General features: G+C 34.4%; 1 protein-coding gene across 4 annotated transcripts in view; it reads right to left on the bottom strand.

The window, feature by feature from the left end:
* Positions 1 to 24,838, bottom strand: part of Gpm6a (glycoprotein M6A) — a 293,169-nt gene that overhangs the window by 237,125 nt on the left and 31,206 nt on the right. Inside the window, exon 1 of one of the 4 annotated variants that reach the window (XM_063234735.1) lies at positions 8,967 to 24,591. The exons of 2 other annotated variants lie outside the window; for them this stretch is intronic. The gene's annotated coding sequence lies outside the window, so the exon portion shown is untranslated. Of the gene's footprint in view, positions 1 to 8,966; positions 24,592 to 24,838 lie in introns of those variants that run through there. One more of the 4 variants, XM_063234737.1, reaches the window with a different exon arrangement.

Raw genomic sequence — 24,838 nt, 5'->3', positions numbered from 1 at the left:
CTGTAGTAAGAAAAGGGCAAGTTTTGAAATTAACTATAGATACTTGCAAGTGATAATTTCCTGAAAACAATGAGACACTTATCCTATTCTATCATTTAGTGCATTTAGTGGTAAGTGTGTATTTTGGGTAATGGAGAGGAAGTACCGGACAACCCTTCACCTACAGCTAAGTTTCTTTCCATACAACTAAGGGATAAAGGAAACAACTTCTATAATAATTAGCTAATTCATGCTTCCATATAACCTTGCACATCACGAAGTATTTTCAAAAGAAACACCCAAAGGAGGAATGTAGCTCAGCAGCACAGTGCTTACCTGGCAAGGGTAAGGCCCTGATTCCTGGCATCAAAAAACAAAACAAAATAAAAACTCATGTAAAAGTAGTTAACAATGAGTGGTACAATTACAATTTATCCTAATTTTTTATGTTTTTTTGCAATTTTTCATTTGTTTGTAATGAAAAAAAATTCTTTTAATAAAGGGAGAATTTTTAAAACTAAAAAATATAAATTTACTGTCTCACCTCATTAACTCTTTGGCATGAATTTTGCGTAAAGGTTTTTTAAATTACTAAAGAAATTGCTCAAGCTCTGAATCGTACCTAGCACTTCTTGTTTCTTCTTCTCAAGAGCTGACCTCAGAACAAAATTCCTTGGAACCAACAAAAAATATGAGGGCATGTTCTCTGGCGGGTTCTTCCAAAGTCCTTCAGCAGTTTGGATTTTAATGCATGAAGATAAAGCTTAACTGATAGGCTCTACAGTATCTGTTCATTCTTCACATTTAGTACATACTTGGAATAGGTGATATTATAAACAGCTTGTTTTTAAAAACTTTCATTTTGTGCATTAAGTTGTTTGCATGAAAATCCATTAAATCAAATAGAAAAATCACTTACAGCTTTCAGACTTCAAACAAAATATTTCCAACATATTTTATAAATCCATGTGTGACAGCGGATAAAATTCTTACTAGTCAAGATAATACATAAGTACCACTGAACAACAAATGATTTTCATAAAGAAAAAAAGAACTGTATCAGAATACTGTATAAGCTCATAGTGCACACATCAGTAAGAAAAGCAATTCATTATATAATGAGTAGCTGGGGAGTAAATTCAACATGTTTTCACAAAGTTAATGTATCTTCTTTTTATCCTATTATGATATTAAAAGATCTATCCAAATGTAGATACCTAATTGCATCATTAAAAAAGAATAAAAGAATAAATGAAATCATATTAGTTTTGAAACTGATAGAATACTGGTGAAATATACTAAATATTCATTTCTATCAAGTTGTATTTACATTATTTTATTAAATTTATTTATTTATTTTTGGTATTGAGGATCAAACTCACAACCTCAAACTTGCCTGGCAGGCACTTGTGCCGCTGAGCTAAACCCCTGGCCCTATTTTAGTAAATTTATAAAATTAAAGTAATTCCAAGTTCCACTGACTCTTAAGAAATTTTGAAAATGTACTAGTATTTCCTAAATATCTAATAAGTTATTTTGAAATATGGAAAAATACTTATTGATTATTTCTGATTTTCAAAAACATACAGATATTCCAAGTTCAACCGCCAGTTTATGTAAAACCTGTAAAATAATTTCTGGCTTTTGAAATGTTCACAAAAAATAAATACAGAGCTTCCCGAGAGTTTTCGTATGTAACTTTACTCTCAGGGGACCTTAGAATAATCTGCTATAGTCAACAGATTGGGCAGTGCCATTTTTGTTATGCTTAAATTTTCTGGGTGGGATAAAAAGACAAAACACTAAGTTAAATTTTGACTGAAGTATGATTTTAATAAAAATATTTTAAATGCTACTTAATGGTTTAAATACTTGATTTTTCCTTTCACTGTAAATAATTATTACCAAGAATCCTACTCTTGGGGCTGGGGATTTAGCTCAGCGGCATAAGCGCCTGCCTTGTAAGCAAGCAGTCGTGAGTTCGATCCCTGGGACCGATAAAAAGGAAAAAGCCAAAAAAAAAAAAAAAAAAAGAATCCTACTCTTGCTGCAAAAATTACCAACCCTAAACTCAACATTTGTTTCCAAAGTATCAAACGTACTTAAACATTTCAGAATCTAGAGTTCTAAAAATAGAAATATCTATGAAGAGTGAATGACTTTATTTAAAATATAGTGTTTGTACAGGTTTATTTTTTTCTTATGAATATGTAGAAACACTAGAATGATTAAGGTTTCTATTACAGTGATGCCACTCATTCCAAATGATCACTGAAAGAGAATTTCTACTCTGCAACCTAGGATTTACTACTCTTTAATGTGTTGGGGTACAAAATGTCATCTCTTTATGATGATTATCTGCCAAAAGGGATTCCAGAATAAGTCCTTTTCCCTCATAAACAGTCATTTTTGCTTGGAGTTTTCAGCGGGAAAACTGAAAGGAAGAACTATACATTGTCAATTCTTTGCACTATGGACACAGAACTGAAACTGGAAGTCAAACACTAGATATAGGTGTTAATACTCGTGATTTACATATCATCAGGTCCTACACAAACAGGAAAGTTCATGCAGCCGGCAAAGCTGAAGGGGCAAAGATCCTTCTGGATTACAGCCTCACTCCTGTAAAGAACCGAATGAACTTTGCAAGTTTCAGTGCCTTGGACTACAATTAGAGAAACATCATTTATCTGCCTTGATCAACTGTTAAAACAATGAAAAACTAAGCATTTAAAGTACTTCAAATTACACAGATAATAAGTAATAGCTGGTTATTAATATAAATAAACGCCAATAATATTCTGAAATAAAATACCTGGATCTATCCCAGAATTCTGTAGCTTTACAAAAAACACAACTTGTTCACGTTTATACTTCTGAGACAGTTATCTGTATTTGTTAATTATGGAGAGTGTTTTTGGATGCGATTAAGATTTAAAATGGTGAATCCTAATTAGACCACCCTTTGTAATGTGAATGGGTCTATACAAGTGGTTCTGCTGGGTTTCCAGCTTGGCAGGCCACACTGCATATTACGAACTCACTAACCTTCATAATAGTATCAGTCAATTCTTTATTACTCACACCTCCACATGCATGTGCATGTACACACACGCACATGCATGCATATACACCTTTTGATTCTGTTTCTCTGGAGAACCTTGACTAACACAATTATACTAAAGGTCCCATAAATAAATTAAAGAGAAAAATAAAATATAGGTAACAGGAAACAGGGAGAAACTTTCTCCTTTGATTTAAGAATATAGCATGCTTTCTGCATTTTATAAAACCACTTCTTTTTTTTTTTTTTTTTTTTTTTTTTTTTTTTTTTTTTTTTTTTGGTACTGGAGATTGGACTAATGACCTTATGCTTGCCAGGCTGGCACTTATGCTACTGAGCTAAATCCTCAGTGCTCCATTTTATAAAATCAAATGGTATATCAAAGAACAGGGACATGTATTCTATGTCAAAACATTTCCAGAAATCTATCATTTTACAGCTGAAAAACTTACAAATATATTCTGTTGAAGCTTTGGTCACATCATGACAGATTTCCACAGAGTAGTATTTCAAGGGAGAAATAATTCATGAAATGTTTTAGGAAACAGTTAGTTTTCAGGAACCTATGTCATATCTATTTTAAGATATGAAACATGAAGAATGAATTTACTAGCTACAACAGGAAGAGCCAAATTACCTATAAAGTAGTACATGACAAATATTTAATTTATGATTCCCTTAATTATAAGTATTCTTGATTAGAATCAAGTATCATATTATAATATAATATATTATAACGTACAACACGAATTTGAACCATGGGACACATGGAAGGGGTACTATATAATAAAATTACCTATGATGACTATTAAAACTAATTTAGGATGATAAGCCAGTTGGTTTAAAAACATCTTTTTTATACTCATAAATAAACAATGTCAGCACAGATCTTTGGATATAATGAATTTATCCAATTATTTTTTAGCTCTTCTTTGGTCGAGGTTATATGTGGCAGCACAATCTGGGATTGTGTTGACCAATAAAGGAGATGCTAGTCACTGTGGTTATTTAAATGTTAATTAAAATTAAATGAAACATAAAATGTATTTCCTCTCTTGCATCAGCTACATTTCAGCAGCTCAATAGTCACTGTACCTAAAGCTCTAATAATGGACTGAACACATATAAAACATCCTCGTATACGGTACAGCACACTCATTAAGTGCCCGTGTAATCCCTGCAGTGAGGTAGCTTGCAGTGAGTGCAAATCCCAGCTCAGAAACTTAGGAACTGTATCTTAGGCACATTTCCTTATCTTTCCATGATGTGTATTTATCATCTATAAAACGAGAACAGCAAAACAAATAGAATTGCAATTAAAATGTACATAGTGTACTTAGAACAAGCCAAGTCACCTAAAGAGTCAGGGAAGATCCTGGCGGGGTCTAAAATTACTAAATCCAAGGTAATAAATTGGGTCATTTTCTGTAGTGAGGATCATCATTTCTCTCCCCCACCCTCCTTCAAGAATTAAAAGAGACATGCTTCTCTTTTCTGAGGTCATGTCAGTTTAAAAAGTAACCCATGTAAATACCTATGCTTATGCATAAATTTAGCCATTATAGTGTAGCTATACTTTTTCACTGTTACTAAGAACACTGTATATCCATTTCTTTGAATCTTGAAACTGATTTGGGCTTTGGGACAGAAAACAATAGTTGCACTTAAGACATTTTCTGTGTGACTAGGAAAAGAAGATGTTCCCTGGCTGTCTGATAGCAAACAGCAATACCCTGTAGTAGCTGAGCAAGGGAAAGTTAATCAAGACTACTGTCAATGATCAGCAGTGCTGAGAAAGTAGCACAGGAGTTAGAAGAGCCTAATAATATTTAAGCAAAATGGTGCACACTTGTATTTCCAGCGCTCGGGAGGCTGAAGCAGGTGGACGGCCACATGTTCAAGGCCAGCCTGGGATACATGGTAAATTCAAGACCATTCCGAACTACATAGTGAGGCCCTGTCTTTAAAGGAAGGGAGAAAGGAAGAGAGAAAGAGAGAAGAGGAGGAAGAAGGAGAAAAAGGAGAGGAGGCAGAGGAAATAATCAGCCTTTGTGGGCGTATTTGTACTAGGAAAACTGACAAAAGCTTCAAATAAGATCTTCCTCTTCCTACCCTACGACTTACCAGATACTAACTGTAAAACATTTACTAACAATCACTGGGGTGACAGCACGTAAACTCTACAGAACTATGTTAGGTGTGGTGTCATCAGCCTGAATAGACATCTGTCACAGAAAATCTAATTCCATGCTACATAGAGTGGAAGAATCGTTCTGAGAACATTGGTCACCAAATTTTAAAATATCTGTTCTTTGAAAACATACTAGTCATACTTTTATATCTGTTCTAACTTGACTTTTGCTGTTTGCTCTCGTGTTTATGCAATAGGAAATAGTCCTTCTCTCCCTTACTGAATGACAGAAAAAATGAGTCAATTTAAAAATCCCTTCAAGTATAATATAAGACAGAATGACACATGTCTACTTGAGAATCTCACTTCTGCTTTATTTCATTTTTGTCATTTTTCATGACTTCATTATTTTTGCCCAAATTCCTGTGACCATTTTTAAAATCTTAACTTGTATTTGCTTATATCTAAGATATACATGTATATATCTTAATTCTTTCAAGTAAATTAAATAATCTGCTATACACTGACTGTCAAACTGTTATTTCTTGCTCATGTAATATTTTTAATTCCTTGGGCACAGATTAAATGAGATATAAAATCATACAGTGTCTAAACTATAAGCAGTTTTTCAATTGATTAAGCTTAATTAGAAAGTACAAAAGAAAATTGACCAACCCATTTTCTGATCCTAATTTTTAACCTTTTCAGTATTCTTTTCTACTGAATATTATATTCCTAATTAATGTAATGCTTTTCTAATACCATTTTACTTTGGGAAAGCAGGATCCATTTATTAAGAGTCGGAGAGAGAGAGAGACAGAAAGAGAGAGACAGTGAGAATGAGGGCCATTTTGTAAAGAGAATATTATGAAGATATTTATTATTCTTTAACAAAAACACAAGGATAAAACCATATGCTAGAGTATACACATTGTAGAGATGATTTCACAATATTTTTGTGAGGAAAATACACACAAATTATAGTCCTTTGTACTAGAAAACTTCCAAAAAATAAAATGTTCCTTGACTTGTAATGGCACTAGTCCTTATGTCCTAAAGTCCTAAATTCATAGTAAACTGAAAATCACATAATTTAAAAATGCATTTGATACAATCAATTTACTAAATATCACAGCTGAGCAACACGTACACCATATAGTGTCAGTGGCTAACAGGAAACCACATCTGCTTAGGAATAGGACAAACTTCAAAATTTGAAACAGAATTTCTACTATGTGCATTACTTTACAGAAAAATAAGGGGAAAAATTTTAAAATGAACAGGCTATGTAGGAAACCATCTGTTTACCATAGTAACAATTGTTTATATAAAGATAAGAGAAAAGAAAATAAAAAATACTTTTTTCTGCCAATATTTCCTACAAAATAACCAGTTCTTACAGATTGTGTGGCTTCGAAATATGTAGACGTTAAAGTTAAGGTTTTAAAGGAAGCTGAGAAATGAAGTACAACACATCACAGACACAGTTAAGTTTGTATCTATGTATCTCTGTATTTATGCATCAGGCATTCTGCAGACCACGGTTGAAGATGCTCAGAAGAAATACTGGAATCCATGCTTGTAAATAACCTACAGCCTGAGTGAAACAATAAAGTGTCAAAAATATCTGCTATTCAAGGGACATGAAGTCTCAACAAGTTTAACCAAACAGAGAACAGAGAAAGAACCATGACATGATACTGATGTCCAAACTGACAGAGTGACTATGATCATGTATTTTGTTTTGCACATGATGATCACAGTTAATGTTATAGCTTAGACAGTCTAGAAACCTCATGGGTGTGCATAAGAAAGGGGCATTATATTCATCAGCAGATTAATTTACTAAGGGGTTCGGTGGCTACACGTGTAGGTAGGAGGCGGGCGCCTGATGGGAGGTGAAAAGATAAATTTTGCCTCCTTTACCTTCCTTCTCTGCTTTCTGGCTGCCATGGGCTGAGTACCTTTTCTTCTACTATACCTCAATGTCATCCTATTCCTGCATTGGAGCCAACCAATCATGGACTGGAACTGTGAGCCAAAATAAACCACTCCTCCTTTAAATGGTGGTGGTTGTGCATTTTGTTGGGCATTACCTAGCAACCAGAAAACTACTAAGATGGTTCAGTGTTTTCTAGGTGTGCAAAGGCCTACATGTGTTGTTCTTTGGAGGAAAGAGGCAAGATAGACAAGTGTCTTTTGCTAGAGGTCCAGAAGTGAGAGAAGAGTCGCTAGAGGGCTTCAGTCAAGTCAGTGGGTTGATAGTTTCAAGTTTGTGGAAAATCAGAGAGCGGAAGACAAGCAAGAAGGTAAAGAAAGATCTAAAGGAAGATGTTTCCATCATCAAGGCACAACATAAAAGCATAAATTACAGCTACGTCAATAGAAAAGGAATGATTATGGAATTTGCAAATTAAAGAATCTGAGATGTAAAACTTGTAATAAAGTAAAATCATAGTTTTTATCATTTCACAAGTGGAATTACTCTGTACTATAAATTAGATGACCAAACGAGAGACTGGTGACAAGGAGTAGAGATAAATGTTACCTGTGTAGAACAAGTCAAATCAAGAGCTTCAGGGGTCTATGTTTCTACCTGAATAGGAGAGTCTGTATTATGGCTGATTGCACTGTGACTCTGCAGGACACATTTCTAAAGAAATACTTGAGCCAAGAAGAAGCTCACCTTTTCTTTTATGATTTCCATGGATGAGGTTATAAATATCAAAAGTACTTTTATTTATTTAGCCAGGAAACATAACAAGATAAAGCTATGAAAATAGTTCCCTAGCACTTCTGAATGCATCATTGTTACATTCTGGAAAAATACATAAAACAGTGTAAGATAAAGCATGGATTATTTCTCTGAACTTGTCCCTCAAGCCCAAATTCATGTGCCAGGTTTAACAGTGGACATTATAAGAATAGCCTATAATGTTAGAAACAAAAAACTGAAAACTATTACCAAAATCTGTTCAATAGGAAATTTCTTGGTAATATAATATAATATTTCTAAAGAGGTCTAAGATATTATGAAGAAGATATTATATTGAAAGGTTTGGGGAAAGTCAAAAAGACATGACATAACTAATGTATCAGGCTTCAGATCATGGTTTAGCAGGACTGTTCTATATAATTGCTAAGAAGAAATGTTATCAAAATTACAAAATAGCACAAAAAATCATTCACCAAGATGATATGATATTTTATAAAAAGTTTCTACACCTTAGTCCAAAGTAAAACAATATTGTTGAACAAAATATTGAAGAGAATCTGAATAAAATTACAATCATTTTTATTAAGTCTTGGGGCAAAGAGAAATACTGGAAGCATCTTTCATTTATAATAACTATTTTTAATCCAAGGAATATTCCACATGTCACAGTGCTTTCTTTTCCTTACCTATCACAAGCAAATCAGAGTCAACATTAAATAGTGTCACTTTAAAAGATGTTGATGAACAAATGATCAAAAATAAACATTTTGCACAATGGAAAATAAATTTTCAAGACTCAGAAAATGTAAAGTAGTAGATTAAATCTATTTTTTTATTCTCTGTAAATCCAAAAAAAAAAAAAACCTATCTTCTCTGTATTAATCAACACTTAAAAGAAGCAAAAATATAAAAACTTAACTTTTACCTGCGCCTTTCTATCATTAATGAAAATTATAATCCTCGCATGTCATGAATATTTCAGTTTTCATGGTAAATAAGAATTCTAGCTAGAGAACTGTACATTCTTGATTTTCTATAAAATGATAGAACAAATAAAATACACACAGCATCAATACCTTTAAAGGACTTGAATGGTAGCCAACTGAAGAAAAATGTTCTGCAAGTTTAGGAAACCCCTGTTCACTCAGAGGCAAGCTTGCCTTTCTACTGCATAGCATTAGGTTACAGATGTACAAGCTGCAACCATAGCTGAAGTGAGTTTTCAAAGGCAGTGCCACTGAGAACATGAAACAACTTTCAAAATCTACCTCTAAATTCCTCTGCTGGATCACATGTAAAACTGGTCAAAAGTGTATTCTGAAAGACATTGGACCTCCTCCATCCTCCTTTGAGCAAGAGGACAAGTTCCCACAGATCTCTAAAGGTCTCTGGGGAACATTTGCCTCTGGTCCCTTTAAGAATATATTAGTAGCCCATTAAGCCTGAATCCAGATTATATCTTGAAATGAACCATTGTGCTATCTGCCAACTCTGTATTATCTGCTTTGCCACGGCACTAGGGTTTCCAAGAGCAGGCACAGCTCACACATAGAAACCTTAATGGCTTCACCCTACGAAGTCACGGGTCACTCCCTTGTTGTTGCCTCATAAAATGCTATTTTAAGTCAAAGATTTTTCTCTTCACTGAGAACCAAGATTTCTTGTCTTCATATAGAAGCTTACTTTCACATATCCACAAATGTGACAAACCAGTGCAGAGTACAGTGTCTGAATATGGAATGAACTTGCTGGAATCCCAGGTTTTTGAAGAAAATTTTCTGTTTTTGTCCAAAAAATCAGATAGTGAGCTGGGTGTGGTGACACCCACCTGTAATCCCAGCACTCAGGAGGCTGAGGCAGGAGGATTGTTGTGAGTTCGAGATCAGCCAGGGATACAAAGTGAGTTCAAGGCCAGCCTAAACAATATAGCAAGACCCTGTCTCAAAAGGACAAAAAAAAAAAAAAAAAAAAATTCAGACAGTTACAATGCAGGATAGATGCCAAAAGAAAACATAAATTACAAACTATCAACTCAAGAAATACTGGCAAAAAAGCTACAAGACCTGGAACATTTTCACAAAAAATGACAAATGTTCTAAAAGATAGATACGCTTACTTTGATTTAATACTACACAATGTAATGTATACCTGTATCAAAACAACACAAGCTACACATAAGTGTATATAATTTTTATGTTACAATTACAAAACAAAACAAAAATTCTAAAGAACTAGTATTATGGAAAACAAAGTCTGCAAGATATTAAAACACAAAAAATTTAAAAATAGCTATGCTTAAAATTACTGATATATCTTTGATATTCTGGATTCATTTCCTTTAGTTATATATCCAACAGAAGGGCTGATGATTTGTATAATTCTACTTTTAACTTTTTGTGAAAATTCGTTTCACATAATGGCTATAGTAATTTGTATTTCCTCAGTAGCTAAGATTTTCCTTTTTTGGTTGTTTACTAACAGCATTCTTTTTGTGGGGGGTGGGGTACCGGGGATCAAACTCACTACTGTGGGCTTACAAAGCAGACACTTATGCTGCTGAGCTAAATCCCTGGCCCCACTAACAGCATTCTAACTGAGGTGAGATTATATCTCATTCTGTCACACAAAAGGGTGTTATAATCAGCAATATTGTATTGTGTGATTCAAAATAGCTAGACGACTTTTGAAATATTCTCATCACAAAAAAGGTTAAATGTTTGGAAGGATGGATAACTTAAACTTAATGAGTTGGTTAGTATAAAACACATAAACAAATGAACCAAAACATCCAGTTGCGCCCTAAAGATGTACAATTACTATATGTTAATAAAAAATCTCTGGGTAAATTACACAAAAAAATTGTGGAGAACTTTCTGCATTCATCTGTCATAACTGTAATTTCATAACTTCATTCTCTTTGTAATATAGTTTAATGTTCTACATATGATGAAAGTTCAAACTACACCTTACTTCATATTTCATTATTTGACAAATTGCAAATTACCTAGAATGCTTGTTATTTAACAATAACATAGTCCTAGAAGCGATCTAGACACTCTAACATGTTAACACACACACATGTACCACATGCATGTAATTTGGCAACTGCTATAATTACACCGGTTTACTTAAAAATATTTTTAAAATGACAGAGGGAGAGAGGCACAGAGCATCAGAATTTCAGTAGGACTAGAGATTTGGAGATTGTACTAATCCACTCACCACAGATGTATTGTGCTAAATTAATTTTAAAACCATGCTTTACTACTCTGTGTGACAGGAGAGTCAATTATTAGAATTAATTGTTCCTGCCTCACCACCACTGTCCACCCACACACACATACACATACTTAGATGTACAAACTGAATAAAATAAGGTGAAAAGATCAATCATGTCTTCATATTATTTCAGAACGGATTATAAAAGGAAAATTGTCAAAAATGCAATGGATGCAAGTTCCATTCCGTTATGCACTTTAATTAGCATAACTGACATTAATTAGGAAATTAATGTCAGATATTAATCTAAGGAATTTATAAATTTTAACTTAATCCTCAGAATGACATCATGTAATAAAAACTATTGCCTACATCTCATTCTAACTTGAGAAAATCGAGATACCCAGAGGCAAGGTTACACAGTCACTAATTAGTATCCAATAAATTACTGCCAAATATTCTAATTTACAAATTTACAAATGTCCTGACTTATTTTCTTGAGCCATTTCCATTAAGTCACACAGACTGAGAATGAACAATATGTTTAAACTAAATTTATTTTTAATGCAGCTGGCAAACTTTAGTATGCTTTTAGAAAACTTAAATATTATAAAATAAAAATTTTCAGAACTAGAAAACTAGAACTATAGGCATAGAATTTAGCCATTTTATGATGAGTCAGTTATTGCTTTGAGGTCTTCCAGGGTCTCAGAATCCTCATATTATCTCAGCTTGGGGCAACCCATTTTCAAAAGTAAGTAACAATATGAGAATCTAAATTTGTTTTAAAATAAGCCTGAAATTTACATTTTAAAGGGCCACGATATAAATATGCCCCATACTAGCTTTTTTGACTCTAGAAAACATATTGACACAGGGGTTTGCTACATTTCCGAGACTGTGCTTGAATTTGCAGTTCTTCTGCCTGTGGATCCCAGCATGCTAGACTTACAGGTCTGTACCTAGAATGTTCAGCTTTATCCCTCTCTTTGTTTTTATGGTGGGATTCTTGTAGACAGCATGTTGCTGAATGTAGTTTTGTGTACTTGGACAGTTATCTTCTTTGTAACTTGTACATTTATGCCACTGAAATTTAGAGTGATCACTGATATAGTTGTGTTATTGTCTGCTCTGATTGTTGGTTTTGGTGGTGGTTATTGACGCTCCTGCCCCTTTTCTTTTGTCTTCAGTTATTTTCCTGTCTTTTCTGAGCTTAAAAAATACTGCATGTCTTAACACTACTTAACACATATTCAAATCCTTTTTAATTTTCATCTTTCTGCCTGTATCGCCTATCTTATCTTGCATGCTACTTAATTTATTCACTAGAATTCCTAGAATATGGCCATAGTTGCCCTAAATTTACAGTCTGATAATTTCAACATTTCTTCCATATCTTAGTCTGATTCTGGCTGTTGTTCTGCTTCTTCATTTTTTTTTTTGATCTTTGAATATATATTATAATTTTTGTTGGAAGTGGGATATACATACTGGTGAAAAATAAAGGCGTGAAAGAGGCCTTTAGTATGAGGTTCTATGTTTATTTGGTTAAGAGTTAGGCTTTGTTTACCCTAGTTGCAGTGTCAGCCACCTAAATTCCCTGGTGCTCTGGTTTTTATCCTTGTTCTTACCTTGTGTTTCCCTTAAAGTTGTTTCTCATATAAGGTATGAGATTTGGAGTTCTTAAATTATATCTTGCTATTATACAGAAGTCCTGCTGTTATGGTAACAATGGAGTATGGGAACATCCTTTAGTCTAATGATTAGATCTAGTCTTTGGTCTCAGTGTCCTCGAGTCGTTAACTTTTTTTGTTGTTGTTGAGACAGTGTCTTGCTATATAGTTTTAGGGTGGCTTTAAAATTTCCAGGATCCTCCTGCTTCAGCCTCCTTACTGCTGGGATTACAGATGCGTACCACCATGCCTGGTGAGCTGTTACATTTTAATGTGTCTCTGCATTTTTATCCCACTCTATATCCCTCCCTGGGGGGAGGCGTAAAAGCCAGATTTGGCAGGAATTGGGACTTTTGTTTCTTCCAGACCACTTAGGCTCTGGTAGAACATTTTCCCTTGAGTATATGTCTTATTAGGAAGAACAGAATGCTCTGGGTACTTTTCCAAAATGGCTGCTCTCACACCTCACCCAAACACACTTGGGAACCTTGAAAGGCGTTTTCTCCGATCTTTGCAATAAGAATCTGGTAAGCCTCTTACAGTTAGAACTCACACTGATCCCTCAGATTGGATCCTCATGGAGTTTCTAATCTATACCAATTAATTCACTGTTACAGCTGTAGATTTCAATTGCAATTCCCCACAGAGATTTCTGTTCCTGACAGTTGTGATCGTCTGTATTCGGCTTTCCACATTTAGCAGCATGTTTGCCCTAGGATCTCAGTTCCCTAAAGGATGTAACAAAAGTTGTCAATTTTCAGTACGTTCAATTTTTATTTGTTAGAGTGGAGTGGTGATTTTTGAACTCTTTTTGAACAATGAGCTGGAAATTAGAAGTCTGTTTTATGGTTAATTTGATTTTTGTTGAATGGAATTTTTCCCAAAAAGTAATCTACGGGTGAATTTTTGCAAGCATTTTGAAATTTTTTTGTATTTCAAAAGAATGATAAGATCCGATTAAGGGGTTTTTGTGAAACCAATAAGAGTAACCAGGTAGCAGTACCTGCGGCTGATGATCCGCAAACTAGACTGTGTTTTATACTGTCAGCTGCATTTAAAGAAGGTTTGGGTTAATAATGCTTGAAAAATTGGCAAACTGGTTTGCTAAAGATTCAGAATGCACAAGCAACCAATATTCTTGTTTGAGGTACACGTTTTTGTGTGTTAAATAGTGTATAATATATATGTCAGCTTACTTTCATTGCAGCTTGTTTTTAATTCTTAAAGGGAAATTGACTCAATTATGCAATTAGTGCCTTTTTTTGTCTTTTTGAGACAGGCTCTAACTACCATAACATAGCACATTAAATTTTGTGCCTCAAATAACATGAATGTATTTTACTACAACTCTGGAAGATCAGAGCTCCAGATCAGAGTGTCAGCCATGTTGGTTTGGTTTGTGACCTCTCTCCTTGACGTGAAGCTATCATTTGCTCCCTGTGTCTTCACATGGTCTTCCCCCTGTATGTCTATGTCATACTTTCCTCCTGATAGACAGACAGCATTCATGCTGGATTAGTTCCACCTTATAAACCTCATTTTAACTTAATTACTTCTTTAAAAACACTATCTACAGGTACAAGTACATTCTGAGTTTTGTAACACATGGTTCAGTCCAAATGCTACTAACATGCATCAAAAGCAGGCTGAAGTAGCTATATTAATTTCAGACAACAGCATCAGAGCAAGAAAAGTGATCGAAGAATAGGAAAGAACATTATATAATATAAAGGGACCACTTATCCAGAATCTTTAATATGTGTGCATATAACAACACACTGACAAACAGATATAAGGCAAAATTTGATAGACATATGGATGGAAACTTAACCCTTTGTCAGTAATTGATGGCTATTCAGAACAAAGATAAATAGTAAACTGACAATATAATCTACTGGATCTAACTGACATTTATACACTACAATGCACATTTTTTCTCAATCTCATACATAAGTCACCAATTTTCTTAGTCTGTATCTGTTGCAATAACTTAATGCAAACTGAGTAATTTATAAGAACATAGATTTACTTAGTTCACAGTTGTAAAGCTTAAAAGGCTCAAGATCTGGTGACCACAGTATTTAGCAAGGACCTTTTTGATGGTGAAGTCTTTAGGGACCAAAGGCAGCATAGGACATAGGATTCAATTTCAAGATGAGTTTTGGTGCAGACATTCAAGCCACAGCACCAGAAAAGATAACAATTTGATTTCTAAATCACACCTTAGCAAGTGAAAAACAGACATAATATAAAATGTGCTCTCAGGCCACAAAGGAATAAAACTAGAAACCAATGACAGAGGAAAAGCTATAAATTAGCAACAGAGAGATCAGTGCTTAAATTAAAATTATAGCATTGACTACATATTTTAGAAAAGAAGAAAGGTCTAAGTCAATCACCTAATTTTCCACACAAGGAAGCTAAAAATAAAAAAAGAAGAAATTAAATTAAAAGCAAGCAGGAGCAAATAATAAAAATTTAAGTAGAAAGTATAGCATTGAAATCAGATATCAATGCAGAAAATCAATGGCAAAATAGAATGTTTCTTTCAAAATATCAATAAAAATGGTGAAATCGTAACTACATTAGCTAAGTAAAGAAGGGAAAAGAAATAAATTTAAATATCAGAAATATCAGAAATTTTAAAAATTGTTGCTATTGACCTCATAGACATTAAAATGATGAATAACAGTTTTAAATTTTTGTGTCTTAAATTTTATATAAATCAATTAATTGTTTAAATAATCTATTGAAACTCATACACAGAAAATATTGTCATCTCAACATATCTATACAGTCCTTCCCTTCCTCCCTCCTTCTCTTCCCTCATGTCCCTTCCTATCTTTCTTCCTTCCTTTCCCCTCCTCTTCCTCCTTATTTTTATCTGTGCTGAAGACTCAGGTCTTCACTCAACAAGGCGAGAACTGCATCCCTGAGCACCTGAGCCCACACCAAACATTTAAGAAAGACATTATATCAATTTTCTACATTTATTTCAAGAAAATAAGAGCAGAGCTAATATTTCCTAGCTCATTCCATGAGGAAGGCAATACCTTCATATCAGAATCATATAAAGATAATGAGTGGAAAATGCCTCAATGATATCTCTTATGAACATGGATGTGAAATTTCTCAACAAAATGCTAGCAAACCAAATCCAACAGTCGTGGGAAACATTGAGTATTATGACCAAGAATGATTTATTTCATGTACACAAGACTGCATCAACATTCAAAATTTAATCCAAAGCATCATATTGATAGGCAAAGAGTGAAAAAAAAATCACGATTATGTCAATAAGTTGAGGAAAAGTATCTAACAAAACTCAGTATTCTTTCGTGACTTAAAAAAAAAAATCTCAGCAAACTAGGAATGAGTGACATCAAACTTTCTCAACTAGATTTTTAAAAACCTACAACCACCCCACAGGTAGTATCATACTTAATGAGAAACAAGGAGCTTTCTTGCCAAATCAAACATGCACTTTACCACTGATTTTTTTAATACCATAATGGAAATTCTAGCTCATGCAATAAGAACGACAAAGGAAGTAAACAGATTAAAATTTGCAAAAAAAAAGTAGAACTATCATTATTTGCTAATGACATGACTGTTAATGCAGAAAATTCCAAAGAATCAAATAAAGTATTTAAACTAAACAAATGGTTATAGAAAGTTTGCTAAATCCAAAGTTAAGATCAGATTATAGTCAGTGACTTTCTTTGATACCTGAAATTAAAAATAAAATACTATAAATGCTAGCATCAGAAAAATGCAATATTTAGATATAAATATTACATTTATAAGAACTGTAGAGTTCTGAACAAGTAACCTTAAAAATGTAAGAGCTATAAAATTCTGATCAACTAATCCAAATATCTAAATAATCGGAAATGTACATGGATAGGAAAACACAAAATTTTTAAGATTATCAGCCCTTCCAAACTCGATCGATTTACTCAATAAAATCCAAGTCAAAATGCTGGTACCAATTTTGCAAATATTCACTACTTGCGTTTATATGGAAAATCAAAAGCAAAAAATAAAAAAGAAGTTCAAGGAACAATAGAGAAGAGTAACAAAATTGTTCTTCTGTTACTAACTGTCTTCAAGACTTACTACAAGTAACAAGGTAGAATGCCTTTGGCAAAACAGAAAGGACAGATCAATGAAAGAGAACTGAGAATTCAGTAACAAATCTACATAATCAACTGATTTTTGTAAAGTAGAACAGGCAATTAATGAACAGTCTTTTCAATCAAAGGTGAACACCTACAAGCAAAAGAATGAATATAGACAGAGTTCTTATGTCTTCCGCAGAAATGAACTCAGTAACCACAAATACAAATGCAAAACACAAACTATAAAAATCCTACAAGATAACATATAAGGAAAATCTAGACTACCTTAGTTTTATTGAAGAATTTGTAGATAGAAAACCAATGGTATGAGCCATAAAGGATAGTACTGATAAGATGGTCTTTATTAAAATAACTGCTGTTGTGTGAAAAATGCTATAAAGAGAATGAAAAGAATCCAGACTAAGAAAATCTTGCAAAACAATATTCGATGAATATCTGATGCCCAATATACACAAAGGCCTCTTAAATACCAACAATAAAACAAACAACACATTTGAAAATAGGCACTACATCTGAACTCATACCTCATCAAAAGAAACACAGACATTTCAAGTAAGCGTATGAAATCTGCAAATTACAATCCAAATGAAAAATATTTACATACATATAAGAATGGCCAAAAATCTAAACTCTGACAATTACAAACACTAGCAAAGATGTAAAGAAACAGGAATTCTCATTCATTGATAGACCTGTGGGAATGCAAAGTCATAGCCACTTGGATTCTCTTAACATATATTCTAACAATTATATTTCCTAGTATTTACTATCATAAATTTGAAACATGTCCACACAAAAAGTATGCTTGAATATTTATAGTAGCTTCATTCATAATTGCAAAAAGTTGGAAACAACCAAGATATTCTTCGGTGGATAAACAAATAGCACATTATATATAATGTGATATTTTAGAATAATCAAAAGCCGTGAAAAGAAATAGAGAAGAACCTTGAGTGAATTTAATTAAAAGAAGCCACTGAGATGTGGTATGTACATGTAACAACTCTCCATGAGGAATGTGATCACTGCATTCTACAAACACATACACATAATAAAAATTAAAAATTGAAGAAAAATAAATATATAAATTAAGTTAATCTGAAAAGGCTCCATCCCAACTTTCTCACATTCTGGAAAGAGCAAAGCTAGTGATTAAGTTCAGTGGTTGCCAGGGTCAAGTATAAAGAAGGGAGAGATGAATAGATATTTGGATAGGAAGCTATTCTGTGTGTCACTGTGAGTAAATATGTCTTTATGGCATTTGTCAAAAACACATAGGATGTGTAAAATAAAGAGTAAAGCCATATGTAAATTATGGACTTTATTTAATAATGATGATATTTTAACATTGACTCATCAATTTTAACAGAAGCCTCGTACTCAATTCAAAATGTTAATAATACCAGAAATCAGTGCAGAGAGAAGTGCAGTAGTGAATAACACCACCATATACTTTCCGCTCAGATCTTCTGTGAATCAAAAATTATTCTAAAAATAATGTCTACTATTTTTTAAATCCCATAGAATACCACATTATTATTCTTTGAAAGTTAGTAATCATTACTAATGAAAAATTACTGAATTATTTTTACTTTCAAAGCCAGTTCAGCAAGAGCTTTTAGATATTATTTCTTAAAACACAATGATACTAACATATTCCACTGTTTTCATCATTTTTTCTTTTTCATAAAAAAATTGGCAAATTCGTTGGAAATAAAAATAAAGTGCGTATGCACTTCATCACTTCTCAGTAAACGAATTTGTTTTCACCAGAAATCTGCTGTTTTGACATTTACAAAGACATACCAGTCTTGAGCTTTATTACAAAGAAGGAAACAGAGGGTTGAAGGTCACACTCTCATAGCAGTGAACTGATGGACCAGGTGCCAACCTAACGCTCTAATGTTTGAGATACAGTAAGATAAATCAAGAAGAAATAATGCTATTAATCAATTATGGTATTTTGTATGATACAGTGTTTGGTTCAGTGTGTGTGAGTGCATTTACACATGTATCCACTGGCATAAAAGAAGATTCAAAGATATGCAAAAAGCAGTTAGAATAGTTCTTAACCTTTTGTGGGGAAAAAAAAAAAATCCTCCTAGTCTGATTCCTTTCTTGATTCAAGTTAAACTAGAAGGTTCAGACACAAGGTTTTGAAGCTACCTATAGAAGGAATCCTGTGATTGCTTGGTCTCCTTTGCTCACCAAGTGATGGCATTACCTGATACACACATCACTCTTGTTTCCCAATGGAAGAACTCAGGCTACAGTACAAAGAAGCAGGTCAGTGCCTGGAGTCATCTCCTGCCAGTGGACAGCACAAAACACTCTAGGGGAATTCAGTGACAGTTGCAAACACAATACAGTCTGAGACAGGAAAAAAAGGATCCATACCTCAGGAAAGGATCCATATCCCAGGAAGCTGTCTGAATGAGATTGGTGCTGCAGATCAGAATAAAGCCTGCTGGTCTGCAGCACCAACCTCATTCAGACAGTTTTCATCAGCTCACATCCTGAATGTGAGATTTTCCTGTAGCCCTACCACCTTAGTAACTTGAATTGAATTTGTAGACTGCCAAACTCCTGTGAAAGCTGTTATTAGAGTTATTACTGAGATAAGTCCCATCTTTATATTCTGGTAAAAACAAAATCAAACAAAAAATCAAAAGTGATTTAAAGGAGGCTCTATTTGTATTTAGGTTACCAATCATCAAAACCTACATAAACCTGTCTTCTGCATTCAAATGAAGGTGCTTAATATGCCTAAAATATTGTATAAACATATTTTTTTCATTTAAAAACCTCACCGTTTTATATAAACATGAGGAACAAATATAAACATGGCATCCTACTATTATACTATTACTATTATATCCTGGTCTTCAAAGAGAAACGAATGGGAAGCAGGAGGCATCAGGGGAGTTGAGGGAGTGACAAAGATGTATAAGGAAACAGAGATGACAGGAAAAATCATCATCTTGAAGTCTCTAGATGATTCTTCTACCAGAAGTTTTTGAAACAAAATGCAGTATTTCACTTCTAGACAAGTGACAGCAGGATAGATACTGGGATCAACAAGATGGAAGGGCTATAGTTGCCATTATATCCAGCCTTTGGGTGTTAGAAACAAGCTGGGAGAGAAAAAAAAATCAATCTTATAAAAGCCAATTACGGGTTCTCTTGCCGTGGGGAGGATGGAAACAGCTACTCCTTGGACTGGCATGCACTGCCGCTCTGCTGGGGCCTGCGGCTGAGGCATTGTTCTCTGATGTCTACTTGAAAAATACCTCCAGTCAGAAGACAGTCATGTGCAGCATATTTGACCCAAATCCTCCCGTGACACTACTCAGTCTCCACTATCCTTCACAGAATGACGCTTTACCTATGCTTTATTACTTATCAGTTCATTCACAGAACACTAGCTGAACTTCGAGATATATAACAAAGCATAGTCTGCATGAAATTCAGCTATCAAAAGCAATTTTTTAAAGTTTTCTTTTATTGTAAATGAACTCAATACAATGTTCTGATGTACCTTCATAAAATAATAATTAAGTTATTTTGTTCAAAAATATTAATTTATGTTAAAACACAAACTCATTGATGATCAGTGAACTCATGTTAGAAAAAATTTCTAACAGCACTTATAAGCAGAACAAACAAAATCCTACACAAGAAATTTTACAATTGATCCGAAATGAGAATTCATTTGAAAATGTTATACTCTAGAAATTATTTTATAAAAATTTCTTTGAAAAGTTATTAAAAATATGAATTAATATATTTTAAATGAAATGAGACTTGCGAAAAATCAATTTGCAATATATAGTGCATAAAAGTAACAAAGTCATCTTATATTATTCTAGCATTATTATATTTTTGTATAGTCTAGAAAATACGTTACCTTTATTGTAGACACTTAGTGTAACTCCTATACCTGGAAACTTCTGAACTAGTATTTGTGAAAACACAAACTTCTTCATTAGAACAAATTTCTAAAGTGTTACCATTGTCATTTATACATGTAAATGTTTCTTCACATTTTTTATTTATTAAAAATCTACTGATACCTGAATTGCAGAGTCAAAACTTCTCTCACACTGTAATTTAATTTGCTTCCTAATGTATTTGTACACATCGAAGAATCCAAGAAAAAATCACCACTCTTTCTTTTTTAAACTCTGGGGATGAAATCATCTTTAGTTGTACATAAACATTTCTCTGGAAAATTTAGACATTAGTCTGTACTCTAAGACACCTTCATCAGAAACACATGATGAATACCTCTGACCAAAGATGATCAACCTTAAACATCTCAAACCAAACTGACCCAGTAACATCCTTGTTATAAGACTTCAGGTCAATATTTCAGAACTTTTGGGTTACAAAAAAGAGAATAAAAAGTAAAATTTCAAAGATAATAGCAAAAAGGCTTCTCATGCAAGCATTGCAGCAGTAGAATCAGAGTATTCAATTAACAGTGATCAGACCTTACACTGCATTTGAGCAGCCATGTAACCTTGGGTGAGTCAGTTCACTATTTTTTTTTTTATTTTTAAAAAGTAAAACAGAAAAAAAGGTAGAAATAACACAGAATTTCAAAAAAAGTAAGAAATCAACACTAGTTAATATATTACATATTATATTAGAAGTAGCTGTCCAAATTACAAAATCTAAGCATAAAACATGAACAATCAAACAATGAAAGCCAAGCTATTCTTTTTGATAAACTAACAATACTATGATTATTTATCTTGCACACTTAAACCTACGTACAGTTATGTGTACATACCTACAAGTTGTTCTTTCTTTTTGAGTATTTTCTTTCCCTTTCATTATTACAAAATCTGTTGTACATTTTGGATCTTATTACTCTTCAATATTTTTTGTTATTTATTTTTTATGCAAGGGAGACAATATGAAAAAAGATGTGGTAGTTTTATAAAGAGGAATATTACTCAGCTATAAAAAAGGATGATTTTGAGGCTTTTATAGGTAAGTAGAGGCAACTTGAGGCTAATGTCATAAGTGAAATAAATCAGACTCACATTTATAAATATCATATTATCTCCTTACTCAGTGCACTCAACTTCAAGCTGCACACCATAAAATAAAGGAGCTCTGGGATAAGAACATCAAACATCAGCACTAGAGTCTAGGTTTAAAGTCTATATTCTAAAATTTAGAGAGAATGGTCTTTGTTAATTAAAAGAAAAATAGAAATATAAAGTATTTCCATTATCTCTGTCTCTGCAGTTTTGGCATACAATTATATCTCTACATGCTGCACCCTTCGATTTCATGGTTTGATACACCCCTTTCCAATTTCACTCAAAGTTTCCACTCTTGATTATGAAGGAAAAATAGTTATTCCTACATCTACACTGTGGTTATGTGTCTCAGTGAATAGCCAACATAAGCACTTGTATTTGTCGTCTTTATATATTATCAACCCTAAATCCAAGGGCTAGGCACACCCTAGTGGAAATGAATGGTCACATAACTATCACGTATGACTACTAATACCTCCACAATGCTATACCAATGAAGACACAAGTGAAAAAAGGGCAAAATTTAACCAGGTGTTTAAAGAAACAGATAATACGACTCTGGATTTCTGCGCCCAGACTGCTGGAGTTCCCTCAGGCTTCCAGGTGCAGTGAAGGGGAGAGGTGGGTTTGAGGCTTCCACATCAGCCTCCCCATTCCCGGCTTCATTTGGAGACCTGCTGAGCTTCCGATAGGTGGGCTGGCCCACACTACCAGCCTAGCCCAGCCTGTTTAGCTGCCGCGCCTGGCCATAGGTCTGCAGAGGAGGAGCTGGGCAGATCTGGGGTGCCCTCACTGGCCTCTCTGCGTGTCTGGAGGACTCTGGATTTCTGCGCCCAGACTGCTGGAGTTCCCTCAGGCTTCCAGGTGCAGTGAAGGAGAGAGGTGGGTTTGAGGCTTCCACATCAGCCTCCCCATTCCCGGCTTCATTTGGAGACCTGCTGAGCGCCCGATAGGTGGGCTGGCCCACACTACCAGCCTAGCCCAGCCTGTTTAGCTGCCACGCCTGGCCACAGGTCTGCAGAGGAGGAGCTGGGCAGATCTGGGGTGCCCTCACTGGCCTCTCTGCGTGTCTGGAGAACTGTGGATATCTCTGCAACCAGGGAGGGTCCACAGGTTCCTGAAGCACTGCGGCCTGTGGTGAGTACCCTAACCCGGCTGCGTTTGAAGAACTGTGGAGCTTCCAAGGGGCAGGTGGGCGCACAGTGTCCCTGAGGCCCAGCTTGTCTGGAACTGCGGAGTTCTGAGCAGGCAGAGGAGGGCCACTGGTTCTGTAGGCCTAATGGCTTGGAGTAGCGCGGCGCCAGAGTCCCAGTAGCTCCAAACATAGAAGGGGATTTTCAACAGATCCTGAGGAAGCTTTCAAATAACACTTGAAACACAGAAATATAGGAAAATGACAAAATGAAAGACCAAATTACAACCTCAAACCTCCAGCCCATCTCAAGAAACCCTAGGAGCGATGTATATAGAAGAAAATATATCCCATCCACCTCATATATCGGACACAATAGCCACTGAAATTGACAAGCAACTCCAGGAAGCTTTAAAGAAATTCAAACTCGAAATAATCTCCCAGATAAAAGAAGAAATGATAAAAGAAATGAAAGAGATTCTAAATATATCTAAAGAAAACACAGATAAAAAATTGGAGGAACTAAACAAAAAGATAGAATCCCTAGACGAGCAATATAAGAAACAAACAGAATACATAATGCAGATGCACAGAGATATACAGGAAATAAAAAACTCCACTGAAAGTTGTAAAAACCGCCTTAATGAAAGTGAAGATAGAATTTCAGACCTTGAAGACAGGATTGCAGCTAGTGAACAGGAAAGGAAAGATCTTTTGAAAGTAACAAGGAACCAGGAAACAACAATTCAACAACTGCAAGACGATGCAAAGAAGAATAACATAAGAATGATAGGGATTAATGAAAGAGAGGGAGACAACATGAAGGATGTCAGGAGGATATTTAGAGAAGTAATAGCTGAAAATTTCCCAAGCATGAGATCAGAAACTGACATCAGGATCAGTGAAGCATATAGAACTCCAAACAGTCATAACCAAAATAAAACTACACCCAGACATATAATAGTCACCATCCCAGAAATCCAACACAAGAATAGATTATTAAAAGCTGTCAGAGAGAAAAGACAAATCACTTATAAAGGAAAACCTATCAGAATCACAGCAGACTTCTCAGCACAAACGATAAAGTCAAGAAGAGCATGGAGTGAAGTATTCCAGATCCTAAAGCAAAATGATTTCCAACCAAGACTGATATATCCTGCAAAACTATCATTCAAAATAGATGGTGCAATACGATACTTCCATGACAAAGAACAGCTGAAGAACTTCATGAACACAAACCAACCCTGCAAAAAATATTGAAAGACAGTTTAGATACACAAAGGAAAAAACCACTAAGCAAAGCAAATAATTAAACAGAACCGAAAGATAAAGATGCAACAGCAGAGAGATAACATTCCTACAATTAACCAGCATTTAACAGTAATAACCATTAATGTAAATGGTCTCAATGCACCAATCAAAAGAAACAGACTAGCAGAATGGATCAAGAAACAAAATCCAACCATATGCTGTTTACAGGAAACCCATCTAACCCAGAAGGATACTCACAGACTGAAAGTCAAAGGATGGAAAACAATTCTTCATGCAGCAGGAATCCAAAAAAAGGCAGGAGTAGCCATTCTGTTTGCAGACAACGTGAACTTTAAACCAACAATGACCATAAAGGACAAAGAAGGTCACTACATACTCGTAAGGGGAAAACTCCAAGAGGAAGAGATAACTATCTTAAATATATACGCACCAAACTCCAGAGCACCCAGTTATATA

The sequence above is a fragment of the Cavia porcellus genome, unplaced genomic scaffold (assembly GCF_034190915.1).
Source record: "Cavia porcellus strain 051 isolate PalLab524CR breed Dunkin Hartley unplaced genomic scaffold, mCavPor4.1 scaffold_24, whole genome shotgun sequence".
Taxonomy (NCBI): Eukaryota; Metazoa; Chordata; class Mammalia; order Rodentia; family Caviidae; genus Cavia; species Cavia porcellus.
This window is presented reverse-complemented; position numbering and strand designations above follow the sequence as displayed.